At 41.9% G+C, this 19,985-nt stretch overlaps 1 non-coding gene across 1 annotated transcript; it reads right to left on the minus strand.

Annotated features, from left to right (window-relative positions):
- Nucleotides 1-1,763: 1,763 nt before the first annotated feature.
- Nucleotides 1,764-1,871, minus strand: LOC130983951 (small nucleolar RNA R71). The gene has a single exon (XR_009087918.1). It is a non-coding gene; the product is annotated as a small nucleolar RNA R71 (small nucleolar RNA).
- Nucleotides 1,872-19,985: the final 18,114 nt, after the last annotated feature.

Genomic DNA, 19,985 nt, shown 5'->3' on the forward strand with positions numbered 1-19,985 from the left:
TTTACAAAATCATAAAATTCAAAAATATTTCTTGTTTGAGTCTAGTGTCTCATCTTAAGTTTGGTGTCAATTGCATGCATTCATATGTCTTAGTGATCTTCAAGATGTTCTTGGTGATTTACTTGTTCTGATCTTTGAATTCTATTGACTTGAGTGTCTTGTGTGTCTCATGAGCATTTTCATTTTTGTTAGGGTCAGTAGTATACAAACTGCTAAGTTTGGTGTCTTGCATGCATTGTTGTTCGATTCTAGTTGCATTTTGATTTTCCCTTATTATTAAAAATCCAAAAATATTTTTGATTTATGTCTTTTCAAGTCAATAACACAGAGAATTGAAGATTCAGAACATGCTGCAGAGGAATTATACAGAAAAAGCTGAGCATTCAAAATGCCCAGTGAAGAAGACAGACTGGCGTTTAAACGCCAGCCAGGGTACCTGGTTGGGCGTTTAACGCCCAAAGAGGTAGCATTTTGGGCGTTAAACGCCAGAATGTATACCATTCTGGGCGTTTAACGCCAGGATGGTGCTAGGGGAAGATTTTGTTTTCAAAATCAATTTTTTTCAAGTTTTCAAAGTTTTTCAAAATCAAATCTTTTTCAAATCATATCTTTTCAATCAAATGTTTTCAAAATCAATTTCTTTCCTTTTTCAAAGATACTTCCTAACAATTACTGATTTGATTGAACATTTTAAGTATGTTGCCTTTTCTGTTGAGAAAGGTTTAATGTTTGAATCATATCTTTCTTGTTAGGCAAGTCACTAATTTTCAAATCAAATCTTTTAAAATTATTTTCAAAACATATCTTTTAAAATTGTTTTCAAATCATATCTTCTCAATCACATTTTTTTAAACCAATCATATCTTCTCAACCACATCTTTTCAAAATAGTTTTCAATCAATCTTTTTAACTTCTAATTTCAAATCTTTTTCAAAAATCACTTGATTTCTCTTCCACTTTCAATTTTCGAAAATTATCAATCAATTTTTCAAAATGTTTTTAAAATCTTTTTAATTTAATTTTCGAAAATCCACTTCCCTCTCTCACATCCTTCTATTTATGGAGTACTACTCCTTCTTAATGCACAATTCGAACTCTATCTCATCAAGTTCGAATTCTTCTACCTTTTTTCTTCTATTTTTCTTTTCCTCTGACACTTCAAGGAATCTCTATACTGTGACATAGAGGATTCCACATTTTCTTTTTCTCTTCTCTTTCTTATGAGCAGGAACAAAGACAAAGGCATTCTTGTTGAAGCTGACCCTGAACCTGAAAGGACCTTGAAGCGGAAGCTAAGAGAAGCTAAGGCACAACTCTCTGTTGAGGACCTGACCGAATTCTTCAAGGAAGAAGAACCCATGGCAGCCGAAAACAACAACAATGCCAACAATGCAAGGAAGGTGCTGGGTGACTTCACTGCACCTACTCCTGATTTCTATGGGAGAAGCATCTCTATCCCTGCCATTGGAGCAAACAACTTTGAGCTTAAGCCTCAATTAGTTTCTCTAATGCAACAGAATTGCAAGTTCCATGGACTTCCAATGGAAGATCCTCATCAGTTCTTAGCTGAATTCTTGCAAATCTGTGACACAGTCAAGACTAATGGGGTTGACCCTGAGGTCTATAGACTGATGCTATTCCCTTTTGCTGTAAGAGACAGAGCTAGAATATGGTTGGATTCTCAACCTAAAGAAAGCCTGGACTCTTGGGAAAAGCTAGTCAATGCCTTCTTGGCAAAGTTCTTTCCACCTCAAAGATGGAGTAAGCTTAGAGTGGAAGTCCAAACCTTCAGACAGAAGAATGGAGAATCCCTCTATGAAGCTTGGGAAAGATACAAACAATTAATCAGAAAATGTCCCTCAGACATGCTTTCTGAATGGAGCATCATAGGTATTTTCTATGATGGTCTCTCTGAACTATCCAAGATGTCCTTGGATAGCTCTGCTGGAGGATCTCTTCATCTGAAGAAGACGCCTACAGAGGCTCAGGAACTAATTGAAATGGTTGCAAATAACCAATTCATGTACACTTCTGAAAGGAATCCTGTGAACAATGGGACTAGTCAGAAGAAAGGAGTTCTTGAGATTGACACTCTGAATGCCATATTGGCTCAGAACAAGATATTGACTCAACAAGTCAATTTGATTTCTCAAAGTCTGTCTGGAATGCAAAATGCACATGGCAGTACTAAGGAAGCTTCATCTGAGGAAGAAGCTTATGATCCTGAGAACCCTTCAATGGAAGAGGTGAATTACCTAGGAGAACCCTATGGAAACACCTATAATTCTTCATGGAGAAATCACCCAAATTTCTCGTGGAAGAATCAAGAGAGACCTCAACAAGGTTTCAATAACAATAATGGTGGAAGAAACAGGTTTAGCAATGGCAAGCCTTTTCCATCATCTTCTCAGCAACAGACAGAGAGTTCTAAGCAGAATACTTCTGACTTAGCAACAATGGTCTCTGATCTAATAAAGACCACTCAAAGTTTCATGACTGAAACAAGGTCCTCCATTAGGAATTTGGAAGGACAAGTGGGTCAGCTGAGTAAGAAAGTTACTAAACTTCCTCCTAGTACTCTCCCAAGTAATACAGAAGAAAATCCAAAAGGAGAGTGCAAGGCCATCCACATGGCCGAATTCTGGAAGGAAGAAGAGGCAGAGGACGCCACTGAGGAAGACCTCACTGGACGTCCACTGGCCTCTAATGAGTTCCCCAATGAGGAACCATGGGAATCTGAGGCTCAAGATGAGACCATAGAGATTCCATTGGACTTACTTCTGCCATTCATGAGCTCTGATGAGTATTCTTCCTCTGAAGAGGATGAGTATATCACTGAAGAGCAAGTTGCTAAATACCTTGGAGCAATCATGAAGCTAAATGACAAGTTATTTGGAAATGAGACTCGGGAGGATGAACCCCCTTTGCTCACCAAAGAACTGGATGACTTGTCTAGGCAGAAACTGCCTCAAAAGAGGCAGGATCCTGGGAAGTTTTCTATACCTTGTACCATAGGCACCATGACCTTCAAGAAGGCCTTGTGTGACTTAGGGTCAAGTGTAAACCTCATGCCCCTCTCTGTAATGGAGAAATTAGGGATCTTTGAGGTGCAAGCTGCAAGAATCTCATTAGAGATGGCAGACAATTCAAGAAAACAAGCTCATGGACTTGTAGAGAATGTTTTGGTGAAGATTGAAGACCATTACATCCCTACTGATTTCATAGTCCTAGAGACTGGGAAATGCATGGATGAATCTATCATCCTTGGCAGACCCTTCCTAGCCACAGCAAAGGCTATGATTGATGTTGATAGAGGAGAGTTGATCATTCAAGTGAATGAAAAATCCTTGGTGTTTAAAGCCCAAGGACATCCCTCTGTCACCATGGAGAAGAAGCATGAAGAGCTTCTCTCAAAACAGAGCCAAGCAGAGCCCCCACAGTCAAACTCTAAGTTTGGTGTTGGGAGGCCACAACCAAACTCTAAGTTTGGTGTTGAACCCCCACATTCAAACTCTAAGTTTGGTGTTGGGAGGTTCCAACACGGCTCTGAGCATCTGTGAGGCTCCATGAGAGTCCTCTGTCAAGCTAATGACATTAAAGAAGCGCTTGTTAGGAGGCAACCCAATGTTTTATAGTTGATTATTTTCTTTTGTTAGTTTATCTTTTTTGTAGGTTGATGATCATAAGAAGTCACAAAAACAATGAAAAAAGCAAAAACAGAATGAAAAACAGGAAGAAAAACAGCATACCCTGGAGGAAGATGCTGCTGGCGTTTAAACGCCAGTAAGCCTAGCAGTTGGGCGTTTAACGCCAGAAAGGGGCACCAGACTGGCGTTAAACGCCAGAAAAGGGCTAGAACCTAGCGTTAAACGCCAGGAATGGGCACCAGCCCGGCGTTTAACGCCAGAAATGGCTCAAAACGTGAATTTTGATGCCATTTGGTGCAGGGATGACTTTTCCTTGACACTACAGGATCTGTGGACCCCACAGGACCCCCACCCACCCCACCATCACTCTCTCTCTTCTTCCCCCATTCACCAATCACCTCAACACCTCTTCCCCAAAAACCCTCCACCTATCAAATCCCATCTTTCTCTTCACCACTCACATCCATCCTTCATAAATCCCCACCAACCTCACCCTTCAAATTCAAACCACTTTCCCTCCCAAACCCACCCATAATGGCCGAACCATTACCCCCCTCTCTCCTATATATACCCTTCTTCAACCCTTCATTTTCACACAACCTAAACACCACTTCTCCCCCTCTTTGGCCGAACACACCACCATCTCCCTCTTCTTCATTTCTTCTTCTTCTACTCTCTTCTTTCTTCTTTTGCTCGAGGACGAGCAAACATTTTAAGTTTGGTGTGGTAAAAGCGTTGCTTTTTCATTTTTCCATAACCATTATGGCATCCAAGGCCGGAGAAACCTCTAGAAAGAGGAAAGGGAAGGCAAAAGCTTCCACCTCCGAGTCATGGGAGATGGATAGATTCCTCTCAAGGGTGCATCAAGTCCACTTCTATGAAGTTGTGGCCTTGAAGAAGGTGATCCCCGAGGTCCCCTTTTCACTCAAAAAGGGTGAATATCCGGAGATCCGACATGAGATCCGAAGAAGAGGTTGGGAAGCTCTTACCAACCCCATTCAACAAGTCGGAATCTTGATGGTTCAAGAGTTCTATGCCAATGCATGGATCACCAAGAACCATGACCAAAGTGTGAACCCGAATCCAAAGAATTATCTCACTATGGTTCGGGGGAAATACTTGGATTTTAGTCCGGAGAGTGTGAGGGTGGCGTTCAACTTGCCTATGATGCAAGGAGATGAGCATCCTTATACAAGAAGGGTCAACTTTGATCAAAGGTTGGACCAAGTCCTCACAATCATATGTGAAGAGGGCGCACAATGGAAGCAAGATTCAAGAGGAAAGCCGGTTCAATTGAGAAGGCATGACCTCAAGCCCGTGGCTAGAGGATGGTTAGAGTTCATACAACGCTCATCATTCCCACTAGCAACCGGTCCGAAGTTACCATAGACCGGCTATCATGATCCATAGCATCATGATTGGAGAAGAAATAGAGGTTCATGAGGTTATAGCCCAAGAACTCTATAAGGTGGCGGACAAGACCTCCACCTTGGCAAGGTTAGCCTTTCCTCATCTCATCTGTCACCTCTGTTATTCAGTTGGAGTTGACATAGAGGGAGACATCTCCATTGATGAGGACAAGCCCATCACCAAGAAAAGGATGGAGTACACAAGAGATCCCACTCATCATGAGATCCCTGAGATTCCTCAAGGGATGCACTTTCCTCCACAAAACTATTGGAGCAACTAAACCCTCCCTAGGAGAGTTGAGTTCCAACATGGGACAACTAAGGGTGGAGCACCAAGAACACTCCATTCTCCTCCATGAAATTAGAGAAGATCAAGAATCATGAGGGAGGAGCAACAAAGACAAGGAAGAGACATTGAGGAGCTCAAGCACTCCATAGGACCTTCAAGAGGAAGGAAGAGCCGCCATCACTAAGTGGACCCGTTCTTTGATTTCCTTGTTCTTTATTCTTCTGTTTTTCGAATTTTATGCTTATGTTTATCCATGTTTGTGTCTTGTGATCATTAGTGTCTTAGTGTCTATACCTTAAAGTTATGAATGTCCTATGAATCCATCACCTTTCTTGAATAAAAACGTGCTTAAATTGAAAGGAAAGAATTGCATGAATTCTGAATTTTATAATAGTTTAATTAATTTGATGTGGTGGCAATACTTTTGTTCTCTGAATGTATGCTTAAACAGTGCATATGTCTTTTGAATTTGTGATTCATGAATGTTGGCTCTTGAAAGAATGATGAAAAAGGAGACATGTTACTGAGGATCTGAAAAATCATAAAAATGATTCTTGAAGCAAGAAAAAGCATAAATAAAAAAAAAAACCGAAAAAAAAGAGAAAAGAAAGAAAAGAAAAGAATAAGAGTTGTGATCCAAGGCAAATAAGAGTGTGCTTAAGAACCCTGGACACCTCTAATTGGGGACTTTAGCAAAGCTGAGTCACAATCTGAAAAGGGTTCACCCAATTATGTGTGGCATGTATGTATCCGGTGGTAATACTGGAAGACAGAGTGCTTTGGGCCACAGCCAAGACTCAATAAATAGCTATGTTCAAGAATCATCATACTTTACTAGGAGAATCATTAACACTATCTGGATTCTAAGTTCCTAAAGAAGCCAATCATTCTGAATTTCAAGGGATAGAGTGAGATGCCAAAACTATTCAGAGGCAAAAAGTTAAAAGCCCCGCTCATCTAATTAATACTGATCTTCATAGATGTTTTTGGAATTCATTGCATATTCTCTTCTTTTATCTTATTTGATCTTCAGTTGCTTGAGGACAAGCAACAATTTAAGTTTGGTGTTGTGATGAGCGGATAATTTGTACACTTTTTGGTATTGTTTTTAGTATGTTTTTAGTAGTTTTAGTTGAGTTTTTATTATATTTTTTATTAGTTTTTAATTAAAATTTACTTTTCTGGACTTTACTATGAGTTTGTGTGTTTTTCTGTGATTTCAGGTATTTTCTGGCTGAAATTGAGGGATCTGAGCAAAAATCTGATTCAGAGACTCAAAAGGACTGCAGATGCTGTTGGATTCTGACCTCCCTGCACTCGAAGTAGATTTTCTGGAGCTACAGATACCCAATTGGCGCGCTCTCAACGGCGTTGGAAAGTAGACATCCTGGGCTTTCCAGCAATATATGATAGTCCATACTTTGCTCAAGATTTGATGGCCCAAACCGGCGTTCAAAGTCACCTCAAGAAATCCCAGCGTTAAACGCTGGAACTGGCACCCAAATGGGAGTTAAACGCCCAAACTGGCACCAAAGCTGGCGTTTAACTCCAAGAAGAGTCTCTGCACGAAAAATGCTTCATTGCTCAGCCCAAGCACACACCAAGTGGGCCCGGAAGGGGATTTTTATGTCATTTACTCATTTCTGTACACCTTAGGCTACTAGTTTTCTATAAGTAGGACCTTTTACTATTGTATTAAAGATCTTCGGATCTTTGGAACCTTTTTCTTGAGATCTTTTGATCACTTTGGGAGGCTGGCCATTCGGCCATGCCTAAACCTTATGCTTATGTATTTTCAACGGTGGAGTTTCTACACACCATAGATTAAGGTGTGGAGCTCTGCTGTACCTCGAGTATTAATGCAATTACTATTGTTCTTCCATTCAATTTCGCTTGTTCTTTGTCCAAGATATCACTTGTTCTTCAACTTAATGAAGGTGATGATTGTCACGAATCATCACCATTCTCACTCATGAACAAGGTGACTGACAACCATTCTTGTTCTACAAGCATCTGAGGCTTAGTGAATATCTCTTGGATTCCTGATAACACGATGCATGGTTGATCGCCTGACAACCGAGTGCTCGCCTGACAAACGAGCCAGCCATTCCGTGAGATCAGAGTCTTCGTGGTATAGGCGAGAACTGATGGCAGCATTCAGAGAATCCGGAAGGTCTAACCTTGTCTATGGTATTCTGAGTAGGATTCAATGACTGAATGACTGTGACGTGCTTCAAACTCCTGAGGGCGGGGCGTTAGTGACAGACGCAAAAGAATCACTGGATTCTATTCCGGCCTGATTGAGAACCGACAGATGAATTCCGCTATGCTGTGACGAGCATATGCAATCGCTTTCACTGAGAGGATGGGAGGTAGCCACTGACAATGGTGAAACCCTTGCTTAAGCTTGCCATGGAAAGGAGTAAGAAGGATTGGATGAAGGCAGTAGGAAAGCAGAGAGACGGAAGGGAAGGCATCTTCATGCGCTTATCTGAAGTTCCTACCAATGAATTACATAAGTATCACTATCTTTATCTTTTATGTTATTTTCGTTCATCATCATATACATTTGAGTTTGCCTGACTAAGATTTACAAGATGACCATAGCTTGCTTCAATACTAACAATCTCCGTGGGATCGACCCTTACTCGCGTAAGGTTTATTACTTGGACGACCCAGTGCACTTGCTGGTTAGTTGTGCGAAGTTGTGTAATGCCATGGTATTGAGCTACCACGTTTGTGGAGCCATTACCGGGGATTATGAGAGTTGTGAAAAAGTATTGTTCACAATTTTGCGCACCAACAACATAAAAAAAACTGAAAAAAAAAAAGTAAAAAAAAAACCGAAGGAGCCTGCCGAGGATGAGGCCATTACGGCTCGCCTTTAGGTGTCCTCCTCAGGATAGCGTCATTTAAAGAACAAGGGTCAGCACAACGTAAAAAAAAGGGAAAAAAATGGGAACAAAAACCGGAGGAGCCTGCCGAAGATGAGGCCATTATGGCTCGCCTTTAGGTGTCCTCCTCGGGATAGCGTCATTTAAAGAACAAGGGTCAGCACAACGTAAAAAAATAAGCTGAAAAAAACCGAAAAAAAATCGGAGGAGCCTACAGAAGATGAGGCCATTACGGCTCGCCTTTAAGTGTCCTGTTCGGGATAGCGTCATTTAAAGAACAAGGGTCAGCAAAACATAAAAAAAACTGAAAAAGAAACTAAAAAAAAAACCGAAGGAGCCTGCCGAAGATGAGGCCATCACGGCTCGCCTTTAGGTGTCCTCCTCGGGATAGCGTCATTTAAAGAACAAGGGTCAGCACAACGTAAAAAAAAACTGGAAAAAAAATGGGAACAAAAACCGAGGAGCCTGCCGAAGATGAGACCATTACGGCTCGCCTTTAGGTGTCCTCCTCGGGATAGCGTCATTTAAAGAACAAGGGTCAGCACAACGTAAAAAAATAAGCTGAAAAAAACCGGAAAAATAAATCGGAGGAGCCTACCGAAGATGAGGCCATTACGGCTCGCCTTTAGGTGACCTCCTCGGGATAGCGTCATTTAAAGAACAAGGGTCAGCACAACGTAAAAAAAACTGAAAAAAAAGTATAAAAAAAAAACGAAGGAGCCTGCCGAAGATGAGGCCATTACGGCTCGAATTTAGGTGTCCTTCTCGGGATAGCGTCATTTAAAGAACAAGGGTCAGCACAACGTAAAAAAAAACTGGAAAAAAAAACGGGAACAAAAACCGGAGGAGCCTGCCGAAGATGAGGCCATTACGGCTCGCCTTTAGGTGTCTTCCTCGGGATAGCGTCATTTAAAGAACAAAAGGTCAGCACAACGTAAAAAAACAAGCTGAAAAAAAACCAAAAAAAAAATCGGAGGAGCCTATCGAAGATGAGGCCATTACGGCTCGCGTTTAGGTGTCCTCCTCGGGATAGCGTCATTTAAAGAACATGGGTCAGCACAACGTAAAAAAAAACTGAAAAAAAAACTAAAAAAAACCGAAGGAGCCTGCCGAAGATGAGGCCATTACAGCTCGCCTTTAGGTGTCCTCCTCGGGATAGCATCATTTAAAGAACAAGGGTCAGCACAACATAAAAAAAGAAAGAAAAAAAACTGGAAAAAAAAACCGGAAGAGCCTACCGAAGATGAGGCCATTACGGCTCGCTTTTAGGTTTCCTCCTCGGATAGCGTCATTTAAAGAACAAGGGTCAGGCCAACGTAAAAAAATGAAAAAACTGAAAAAAAAAACCGGAGGAGCCTGCCGAAGATGAGGCCATTACGGCTCTCCTTTAGGTGTCCTCCTCGGGATAGCGTCATTTAAAGAACAAGGGTCAGCACAGCATAAAAAAATGGAAAAAACCGGAAAAAAAATGGAGGAGCCTGCCGAAGATGAGGCCATTATGGCTCTCCTTTAGGTGTCCTCCTCGGGATAGCATCATTTAAAGAACAAGGGTCAGCACAACGTAAAAAAAAACTGAAAAAAATACGGGAACAAAAACCGGAGGAGCCTGCCGAAGATGAGACCATTACGGCTCGCCTTTAGGTGTCCTCCTCGGGATAGCATCATTTAAAGAACAAGGGTTAGTACAACATAAAAAAACAAGCTGAAAAAACCGGAAAAAAAAATCGGAGGAGCTTACCGAAGACGAGGCCATTATGGCTCGCCTTTAGGTGTCCTCCTCGGGATAGCGTCATTTAAAGAACAAGGGTCAGCACAACGTAAAAAAAACTGAAAAAAAAAAGTAAAAAAAAAACCGAAGGAACCTGCCGAAGATGAGGCCATTACGGCTCGCCTTTAGATGTCCTGTTTGGGATAGCGTCATTTAAAGAACAAAGGTCAGCAAAACATAAAAAAAAACTGAAAAAAGAACTAAAAAAAAACCGAAGGAGCCTTCCGAAGATGAGGCCATTACGGCTCGCCTTTAGGTGTCCTCCTCGGGATAGCGTCATTTAAAGAACAAGGGTCAGCACAACGTAAAAAAAAACTGGAAAAAAACGGAAACAAAAACCGGAGGAGCCTTCCGAAGATGAGACCATTATGGCTCGCCCTTAGGTGTCCTCCTCGGGATAGCGTCATTTAAAGAACAAGGGTCAGCAACGTAAAAAAAACTGAAAAAAATCGAAAAAAAATCGAGGAGCCTACCGAAGATGAGGCCATTACGGCTCGCCTTTAGGTGTCCTCCTCGAGATAGCGTCATTTAAAGAACAAGGGTCAGTACAACGTAAAAAAAACTGAAAAAAAAGTAAAAAAAAACCGAAGGAGCCTGCCGAAGATGAGGCCATTACGGCTCGCCTTTAGGTGTCCTCCTCGGATAGCGTCATTTAAAGAACAAGGGTCAGCACAACGTAAAAAAAAAAACTGGAAAAAAAAGGGAACAAAACCGGAGGAGCCTGCCGAAGATGAGGCCATTACGGCTCGCCTTTAGGTGTCTTGCTCGGGATAGCGTCATTTAAAGAACAAAGGTCAGCACAACGTAAAAAAACAAGCTAAAAAAAATCGGAAAAAAAAATCGGAGGAGCCTATCGAAGATGAGGCCATTACAGCTTGCGTTTAGGTGTCCTCCTCGGGATATCGTCATTTAAAGAACATGGGTCAGCACAACGTAAAAAAAAAACTGAAAAAAAAACTAAAAAAAAAACGAAGGAGCCTGTCGAAGATGAGGCCATTACGGCTCGCCTTTAGGTGTCTTCCTCGGGATAGCGTCATTTAAAGAACAAGGGTCAGCACAACGTAAAAAAAAAAAGAAAAAAATTGGAAAAAAAATCGGAGGAGCCTGCCGAAGATGAGGCTGTTACTGCTAGCCTTTAGGTGTCCTCCTCGGAATAGCGTCAGTTAAAGAACAAGGGTCAGCACAACGTAAAAAAAAACTGGAAAAAAAATGGGAACAAAAACCGGAGGAGCCTGCCGAAGATGAGGCCATTACGGCTCGCCTTTAGGTGTCCTCCTCGGGGTAGCGCCATTTAAAGAACAAGGGTCAGCACAACGTAAAAAAAACGAAAAAAAGCTGGAAAAAAACCAAAAAAATAAACCGGAGGACACTGCCGAAGATGAGACCATTACGGCTCACCTTTAGGTGTCCTTCTCGAGATAGCGTCAATTAAAGAACAAGGGTCAGCACAATGTAAAAAAAAAAAAACTTAAAAAAAACTTAAACAAAAATCAAAAAAAAACCGGACGGGCTTGCCGAAGATGAGGCAATTATGGCTCGCCTTTAGGTGTCCTCCTCGGGATAGCATCATTTAAAGAACAAGGGTCAGCACAACGTAAAAAAGGAAAGAAAAAAAACTGGAAAAAAAACCGGAAGAGCCTACCGAAGATGAGGCCATTACGGCTCGCTTTTAGGTGTCCTCCTCGGGATAGCGTCATTTAAAGAACAAGGGTCAGGCCAACGTAAAAAAATGATAAAAACTAAAAAAAAAAACCGGAGGAGCCTGCCGAAGATGAGGCCATTATGGCTCGCCTTTAGGTGTCCTCCTCGGGATAGCGTCTTAAAGAATAAGGGTCAGCACAACATAATAAAATGGAAAAAATCGGAAAAAAAAAACTGGAGGAGCCCGCCGAAGATGATGCCATTACGGCTCGCCTTTAGGTGTCCTCCTCGGGATAGCATCATTTAAAGAACAAGGGTCAGCACCACGTAAAAAAAAAACTGGAAAAAAAAAACCATAGGAGCCTGCTGAAGATGAGGCCATTACTGCTCGCCTTTAGGTGTCCTCCTCTGAATAGCGTCAGTTAAAGAACAAGGGTCAGCACAACGTAAAAAAAAAACTGAAAAAAAAACCAAAAAAAGAACCGGAGGAGCCTGCCGAAGATGAGGCCATTACGGCTCGCCTTTAGGTGTCCTCCTCGGGATAGCATCATTTAAAAAACAAGGGTCAGCACAACTTAAAAAAAGAAGCTGAAAAAAAAACCGGAAAAAAAAAATCGAGGAGCCTACCGAAGATGAGGCCATAACGGCTCGCCTTTAGGTGTCCTCCTCGAGATAGCGTCATTTAAAGAACAAGGGTCAGCTAAACGTAAAAAAAAAAAACTGAAAAAAAAAGATGGAAAAAAACCGGGAAAAAAACCGGAGGAGCTTGCCGAAGATGAGGCCATTACGGCTCACCATTAGGTGTCCCCCTCGGGATAGCGTCATTTAAAGAACAAGGGTAAGCACAACGTAAAAAAAACCAAAAAAAAAGCTGGAAAAAATTCAAAAAAATAAGCCGGAGGACGCTGCCGAAGATGAGGCCATTACGGCTCACCTTTAGGTATCCTTCTCGGGATAGTGTCAGTTAAAGAACAAGAGTCAGCACAACGTAAAAAAAAAACTTAAATAAAAACTAAAAAAAAACGGGAAAAAAAACCGGAGGGGCTTGCCGAAGATGAGGCAATTACGGCTCGTCTTTAGGTGTCCTCCTCGGGATAGCGTCATTTAAAGAACAAGGGTCAGCACAACGTAAAAAAAAAAGAAAAAAATTGGAAAAAAAACCGGAAGAGCCTACCGAAGATGAGGCCATTACGGCTCGCCATTAGGTGTCCTCCCTGAGAAAGCGACATTTAAAGAACAAGGGTCAACACAACGTAAAAAAACAAGCTAAAAAAAACCAGAAAAAAAAAATTGGAGGAGCCTACCGAAGATGAGGCCATTACGGCTCGACTTTAGGTGTCCTCCTCGGGATAGCGTCATTTAAAGAACAAGGGTCAGCACAACGTAAAAAAAACTGAAAAAAACTGAAAAAATAAACCGGAGGACACTGCCGAAGATGAGGCCATTACGGCTCACCTTTAGGTGTCCATCTCGGGATAGCGGCAGTTAAAGAACAAGGGTCAGCACAATGTAAAAAAAATACTTAAAAAAACTTAAACAAAAACGGGAAAAAGAAACCGGAGGGGCTTGCCGAAGATGAGGCAATTACAGGTCGCCTTTCGGTGTCCTCCTCGGGATAGCGTCATTTAAAGAACAAGGGTCAGCACAACGTAAAAAAAGAAAGAAAAAAAACTGGAAAAAAAACCGGAAGAGCATACCGAAGATGAGGCCATTACGGCTCGCTTTTAGGTGTCCTCCTCGGGATAGCGTCATTTAAAGAACAAGGGTCAGGCCAACGTAAAAAATGAAAAAAACTGAAAAAAAAAACGGAGGAACCTGCCGAAGATGAGGCCATTACGGCTCGCCTTTAGGTGTCCTCCTCGGAAAAGCGTCATTTAAAGGACAAGGGTCAGCACAACATAAAAAAAATGGAAAACAACCGGAAAAAAAAAACCGGAGGAGCCTGCAGAAGATGAGGCCATTATGGCTCGCCTTTAGGTGTCCTCCTCGGGATTGCGTCATTTAAAGAACAAGGGTCAGCACAACGTAAAAAAAAAATTGAAAAAAAATCGAAGGAGCCTGCCAAAGATGAGGCCATTACGGCTCGCATTTAGGTGTCCTCCTCCGGATAGCATCATTTAAAGAACAAGGGTCAGCACAACGTAAAAAAAAACTGAAAAAACGGAAAAAAACCGGAGGAGCCTGCCGAAGATGAGGCCATTACGGCTCGCCTTTAGGTGTCCTCCTCGGGATAGCGTCATTTAAAAAACAAGGGTCACCACAACTTAAAAAAAGAAGCTGAAAAAAAAACAGGAAAAAAAAATCGGAGGAGCCTAACGAAGATGAGGCCATTACGCTCGCCTTTAGGTGTCCTCCTCTGGATAGCGTCATTTAAAGAACAAGGGTCAGCACAACGTAAAAAAAACTGAAAAAAAAAGCTAGAAAAAATCCAGGAAAAAAAAAACCGGAGGAGCTTGCCGAAGATGAATCCATTACGGCTCACCTTTACGTGTCCTCCTCGGGATAGCGTCATTTAAAGAACAAGGGTCAGCACAACGTAAAAAAAAACCGAAAAAAAGCAGGAAAAAAACCGAAAAGATAAACTGGAGGACGCTGTCGAAGATGAGGCCATTACGGCTCACCTTTAGGTGTCCTTTTCGGGATAACGTTAGTTAAAGAACAAGGGTCAGCACAACGTAAAAAAAAAAAGAAAAAAAACTTCGTAAAAAAACCGGAAGAGCCTACCGAAGATGAGGCCATTACGGCTCGCCTTTAGGTGTCTTCCTCGGGATAGCGTCATTTAAAGAACAAAGGTCAGCACAACGTAAAAAAAAAGCCTGAAAAAAACCGAAAAAAAATAGATGAGCCTGCCGAAGATTAGGCCATTTCGGCTCGCCTTTAGGAGTCCCCCTCGGGATAGCGTCATTTAAAGAACAAGGGTCAGTAGAAAGCAAAAAAAACTAGAAAAAAAGCAGAAAAAAAACAGAGGAGCCTGCCGAAGATGAGGCCATTACGGGTCACCTTTAGTTGTCCTCCTCGAGATAGTGTCATTTGAAGAACAAGGGTCAGCACAACGTAAAAAAAAAAAACTTGAAAAAAAAACTAGAAAAAAAAACCAGAATAGCCTGCCGAAGATGAGGCCATTACCGCTAGCCTTTAGGCGTCCTCCTCGGGATAACGTCATTTAAAGAACAAGGGTCAGTAAAAAAAAGGAAAAAAAAAACCGCAGGAGCCTCTCGAAGATGATGCCGTTACGGCTCGCCTTTAGGTGTCCTCCTTCCAGATAGCGTCATTTAAAGAACAAGGGTCAGCACAACGTAAAAAAAGGCCTGGAAAAAAAATCGGAAAAAAAAACCGAAGGAGCCTGCCGAAGATAAGGCCATTACGGCTCGCCTTTAGGTGTCCTCCTCGGGATACCATCATTTAAAGAACAAGGGTTAGCACAATATAAAAAAAACTGGAAAAAAAATTGGAGGAGCCTGCCGAAGATGAGGCCATTACGGCTCGCCTTTAGGTGTCTTCCTCGGGATAGCGTCATTTAAAGAACAAGGGTTAGCACAACGTAAAAAAAAATAGCCTGGAAAAAACTCGAAAAAAAAACCAGATGAGCCTGCCTAAGATAAGGCCATTACGGCATGCTTTTAGGTGTCCTCATCGGGATAGCGTCACTTAAAGAACAAGGGTCAGCACAATGTAAAAAAAAAAACACTTGAAAAAAAACCGGAGGAGCCTGCAAAAGATAAGGCTATTACGGCTCGCCTTTAGGTGTCCTCCTCGGGATAGCGTCATTTAAAGAACAAAGGTCAGCACAACGTAAAAAAAAGGATGAAAAAAAACCGGAAAAAAAACAGATGAGCCTGCCGAAGATGAGGCCATTTAGGCTCGCCTTTAGGTGTCCCCCTCGGGATATCGTCATTTAAATAACAAGGGTCAGCAGAACGCAAAAGAAAACTAAAACATAAAAAAAACCGGAAAAAAAAAACCAGAAAAAAAAACCAGAGGAGCCTGCTGAAGATGAGGCCATTACGGCTCGCCTTTAGGTGTCCTCCTCGGGATAACGTCATTTAAAGAACAATGGTCAGTAAAAAATAGGAGAAAAAACCGGAGGAGCCTCCTGAAGATGATGCCATTACAGCTCGCCTTTAGGTGTCCTCCTCAGGATAGCGTCATTTAAAGAACAAGGGTCAGCACAACGTAAAAAAAAAGCCTGAAAAAAAAACCGGAAAAAAAACCGGAGGAGCCTGCCGAAGATGAGGCCATTACGGCTCGCCTTTAGCTGTCCTCCTCGGGATAGCATCATTTAAAGAACAAGGGTCAGCACAACGTAAAAAAAAGGACTGAAAAAAAAAAACGAAAACAAACCGGATGAGCCTGCCGAAGATGAGGCCATTACGACTCGCCTTTAGGTGTCCTCCTCTGGATAACGTCATTTAAAGAACAAGGGTCATTAAAAAAGGGAAAAAAATTGGAGGAGCCTCTCGAAGATGATGCCGTTATGGCTCGCCTTTAGGTGTCCTCCTTCCAGATAGCGTAATTTAAAGAACAAGGGTCAACACAACATAAATCAGCACAACGTAATAAAAAAAAGAAAAAAAACTGGAAAAAAAATGGAGGACCCTGCCGAAGATGAGGCCATTACGGCTCGCGTTTATGTGTCCTCCTCGGGATAACGTCATTTAAAGAACAAGGGTCAGTAAAAAAATGAAAAAAAAAACAGAAAAAAAAAACATGAGGAGCCTACCGAAGATAAGGCCATTACGACTCGCCTTTAGGTGTCCTCCTCAGGATAACATCATTTAAAGAACAAGGGTCAGCACAACGTAAAAAAAAAAGCCTGAAAAAAAAACCGGAAAAAAAAAAATCGGAGGAGCCTGCCGAAGATGAGGCCATTACGACTCGCCTTTAGGTGTCCTCCTCGGGATAGCTTCATTTAAAGAACAAGGTTCAGCACAACGTAAATAAAAAAAACTAGAAAAAAACTAGAAAAAAAACCGGACGAGCCGGCCGAAGATGAGGACCTTACGACTCGCCTTTAGGTGTCCTCCTCGGTATAGCGTCAGTTAAAGAACAAGGGTCAGCACAACGTAAAAAAAATAAATAAAAAATAAAAAAATAAAAAAACGGAAAAAAAAAAAGAAAAAAACCGGAGGAGCCTGGCGAAGATGATGCCGTTACGGCTCGCCTTTAGGTGTCCTCCTCGGGATAGCGTCATTTGAAGAACAAGGGTCAGCACAATGAAAAAAAATACTGGAAAAAAAACCGGAGGAGCCTGCCGAAGATGAGGCCATTACGGCTAGCCTTTAGGTGTCCTCCTTGGGATAACGTTATTTAAAGAACAAGGGTCAGCACAACGTAAAAAAAAAGCCTGAAAAAAAAACCGGAAAAAAAACTGGAGGAGATTGGCGAAGATGAGGACATTACGGCTCGCCTTTAGGTGTCCTCCTCGAGATAACGTCATTTAATGAACAAGGGTCAGTAAAAAAAAGGAAAAAGATCTGAAAAAAAAAACCGCTGGAGCCTGCCGAAGATGATGCCGTTACAGCTCGCCTTTAGGTGTCCTCCTATAGATAGCGTCATTTAAAGAGCAAGGGTAAGCACAATCTAAAAAAGAAAAAAAACTAAAAAAAAAAAACCGGAGGAGCATGCCGAAGATGAGGCCATTTCGACTTGCCTTTAGGTTTCCTCCTCGGGATAACGTCATTTAAAGAACAAGGGTCAGTAAAAAAAAACTGGAAAAAAACCAGAAAAAAACCGAAGGAGCCAGCCAAAGATGAGGCCATTACGGCTCGCCTTTAGGTGTCCTCCTCGGCATAGCGTCATTTAAAGAACAAGGGTCAGCATAACCCAAAAAAACCCTGAAAAAAAATGAAAAAAAAAACCGGAGGAGCCTGCCCAAGATAAGGCCATTACGGATCGCCTTTAGGTGTCCTCCTCGGGATAGCGTCATTTAAAGAACAGGGGTCAGCACAATGAAAAAAAAACTGGAAAAAAAACCAGAAAAAAATCGGAGGAGCCTGCCGAAGATGATGCCATTACGGCTCGCCTTTAGGTGTCCTCCTCGGGATATTTCATTTAAAGAACAAAGGTTAGTAAAAAAAGGAAAAAAAATCGGAAAAAAAAAACCGGAGGAGCCTGCCGAAGATGATGCCGTTACGGCTCGCCTTTAGGTGTTCTCCTCGGGATAGCATCATTTAAAGAACAAGGGTCAGCACAACGTAAAAAAAAAAAACCGGAGGAGCCTACCAAAGATGAGGCCATTACGGCTCGCCTTTAGGTGTCCTCCTCGGGATAACGTCATTTAAAGAACAAGGGTCTGCACAACATAAAAAAAGACTAGAAAAAAAACCGGAAAAGAAAACCGGAGGAGCCTCCCGAAGATGAGGCCATTACGGCTCGCCTTTAGGTGTCCTCCTCGGAATAACGTCATTTAAAGAACAAGGGTCAGTAAAAAAAAAGGAAAAAATCGAAAAAAAAAACCGGAGGAGCCTACCAAAGATGATGCCGTTACGGCTCGCCTTTAGGTGTCCTCCTCGGGATAGCGTCATTTAAAGAACAAGGGTCAGCACAACGTAAAAAAAAAGCCTGGAAAAAAACCGAAAAAATAAAACCGGAGGAGCCTGCCGCACAACGTAAAAAAAATAAAAAAATAAAAAAAACCAAAAAAAAACCAAAAAAAAAACCAAAAAAAAAACCAGAGGAGCCTACCCAAGATGAGGCCATTACGGCTCTCCTTTAGGTGTCCTCCTCGGGATAACGTCTTTTAAAGAACAAGGGTCAGTAAAAAAAACTGGAAAAAAAAACAGGGAAAAAAAATCGGAGGAGCCTGCGGAAGAAGAGGCCATTACGGCTCGCCTTTAGGTGTCCTTCTCAGGATAACGTCATTTAAAGAACAAGGGTCAATGACAAATAAAAAGGAAAAAAATCGGAAAAAAAACCGGAGGAGCCTTCCGAAGATGATGCCGTTACGGCTCGCCTTTAGGTGTTCTTCTTGGGATAGCATCATGTAAAGAACAAGGGTCAGCACAACGAAAAAAAATACTGGAAAAAAAACTGGAGGAGCCTGCCGAAGATGAGGCCATTACGGCTCACCTTTAGGTGTCCTCCTCGGGATAGCGTCATTTAAAGAACAAAGGTCAGCACAATGTAAAAAAAAAAAGCCTGGAAAAAAACCAAAAAAATAAAACCGGAGGAGCCTGCCACACAACGTAAAAAAAATAAAAAAAAAAATAAAAAACTTGAAAAAAACCGAAAAAAAAAACCAGAGGAGCATGCCCAAGATGAGGCCATTACGGCTCTCCTTTAGGTGTCCTCCTCGTAATAACGTCATTTAAAGAACAAGGGTCAGTAAAAAAAACTGGAAAAAAAAACAGGAAAAAAAACCGGAGGAGCCTGCGGAAGATGAGGCCATTACGGCTCGCCATTAAGTGTCCTCCTCGGGATAACGTCATTTAAAAAACAAGGGTCAGCACAACGTAAAAAAAACTAGAAAAAAACTGGAAAAAAAAAACCAGACGAGCCTACCAAAGATGTGGACATTACGGCTCGCCTTTAAGTGTCCTCCTCGGTATAGCGTCAGTTAAAGAACAAGCGTCAACACCACATAAAAAAAATAAAAAATAAAAAATAAAAAATAAAAAAAAAAGCTAGAAAAAAACCGGAAAGAAGAAACGGAGGAGCCTGCCGAAGATGAGGACATTACGGCTCGCCTTTAGTTGTCCTCGGGATAGCGTCAGTTAAAGTACAAGGGACAGCATAACGTAAAAAAAAAAAAGCTGGAAGGAAACCGGAGGAGCCTGCCGAAGATGAGACCATTACGGCTCGCCTATAGGTGCCCTCCTCGGGATAACGTCATTTAAAGAACAAGTGTCAGTAAACAAAAAAAAAAAAGAACTGTAAAAAAAACTAGTGGAGCCTGCCAAAGATGAGGCCGTTACGGCTCGCCTTTAGGTGTCCTCCTCGGGATAGCGTCATTTAAAGTACAAGGGTCAGAAAAAAACCGAAAAAAAACCGAAAAATAAAACCGGAGGAGCCTGCCGAAGATGAGGCCGTTATGGCTCGCCTTTAGGTGTCCTTCTCAGGATAGCGTCATTTAAAGAACAAGGGTCAGCACAACGTAAAAAAAAAAGTGAAAAAAATTCGAAGGAGCCTGCCGAAGATGAGGCCATTAAGGCTCGCCTTTAGGTGTCCTCCTCGGGAAAATGTCATTTAAAGAACAAGGGTCAGTTAATAAAAAAAACCAGAAAAAAAACTTGAGGAGCCTGCCGAAGATGAGGTCGTTACGGCTCGCCTTTAGGTGTCCTCCTTGGGATAACGTCATTTAAAGAACATGGGTCAGTAAAAAAAACAGTAAAAAAATGG

Source organism: Arachis stenosperma, chromosome 5 (genome assembly GCF_014773155.1).
Source record: "Arachis stenosperma cultivar V10309 chromosome 5, arast.V10309.gnm1.PFL2, whole genome shotgun sequence".
NCBI classification, from domain to species: Eukaryota; Viridiplantae; Streptophyta; class Magnoliopsida; order Fabales; family Fabaceae; genus Arachis; species Arachis stenosperma.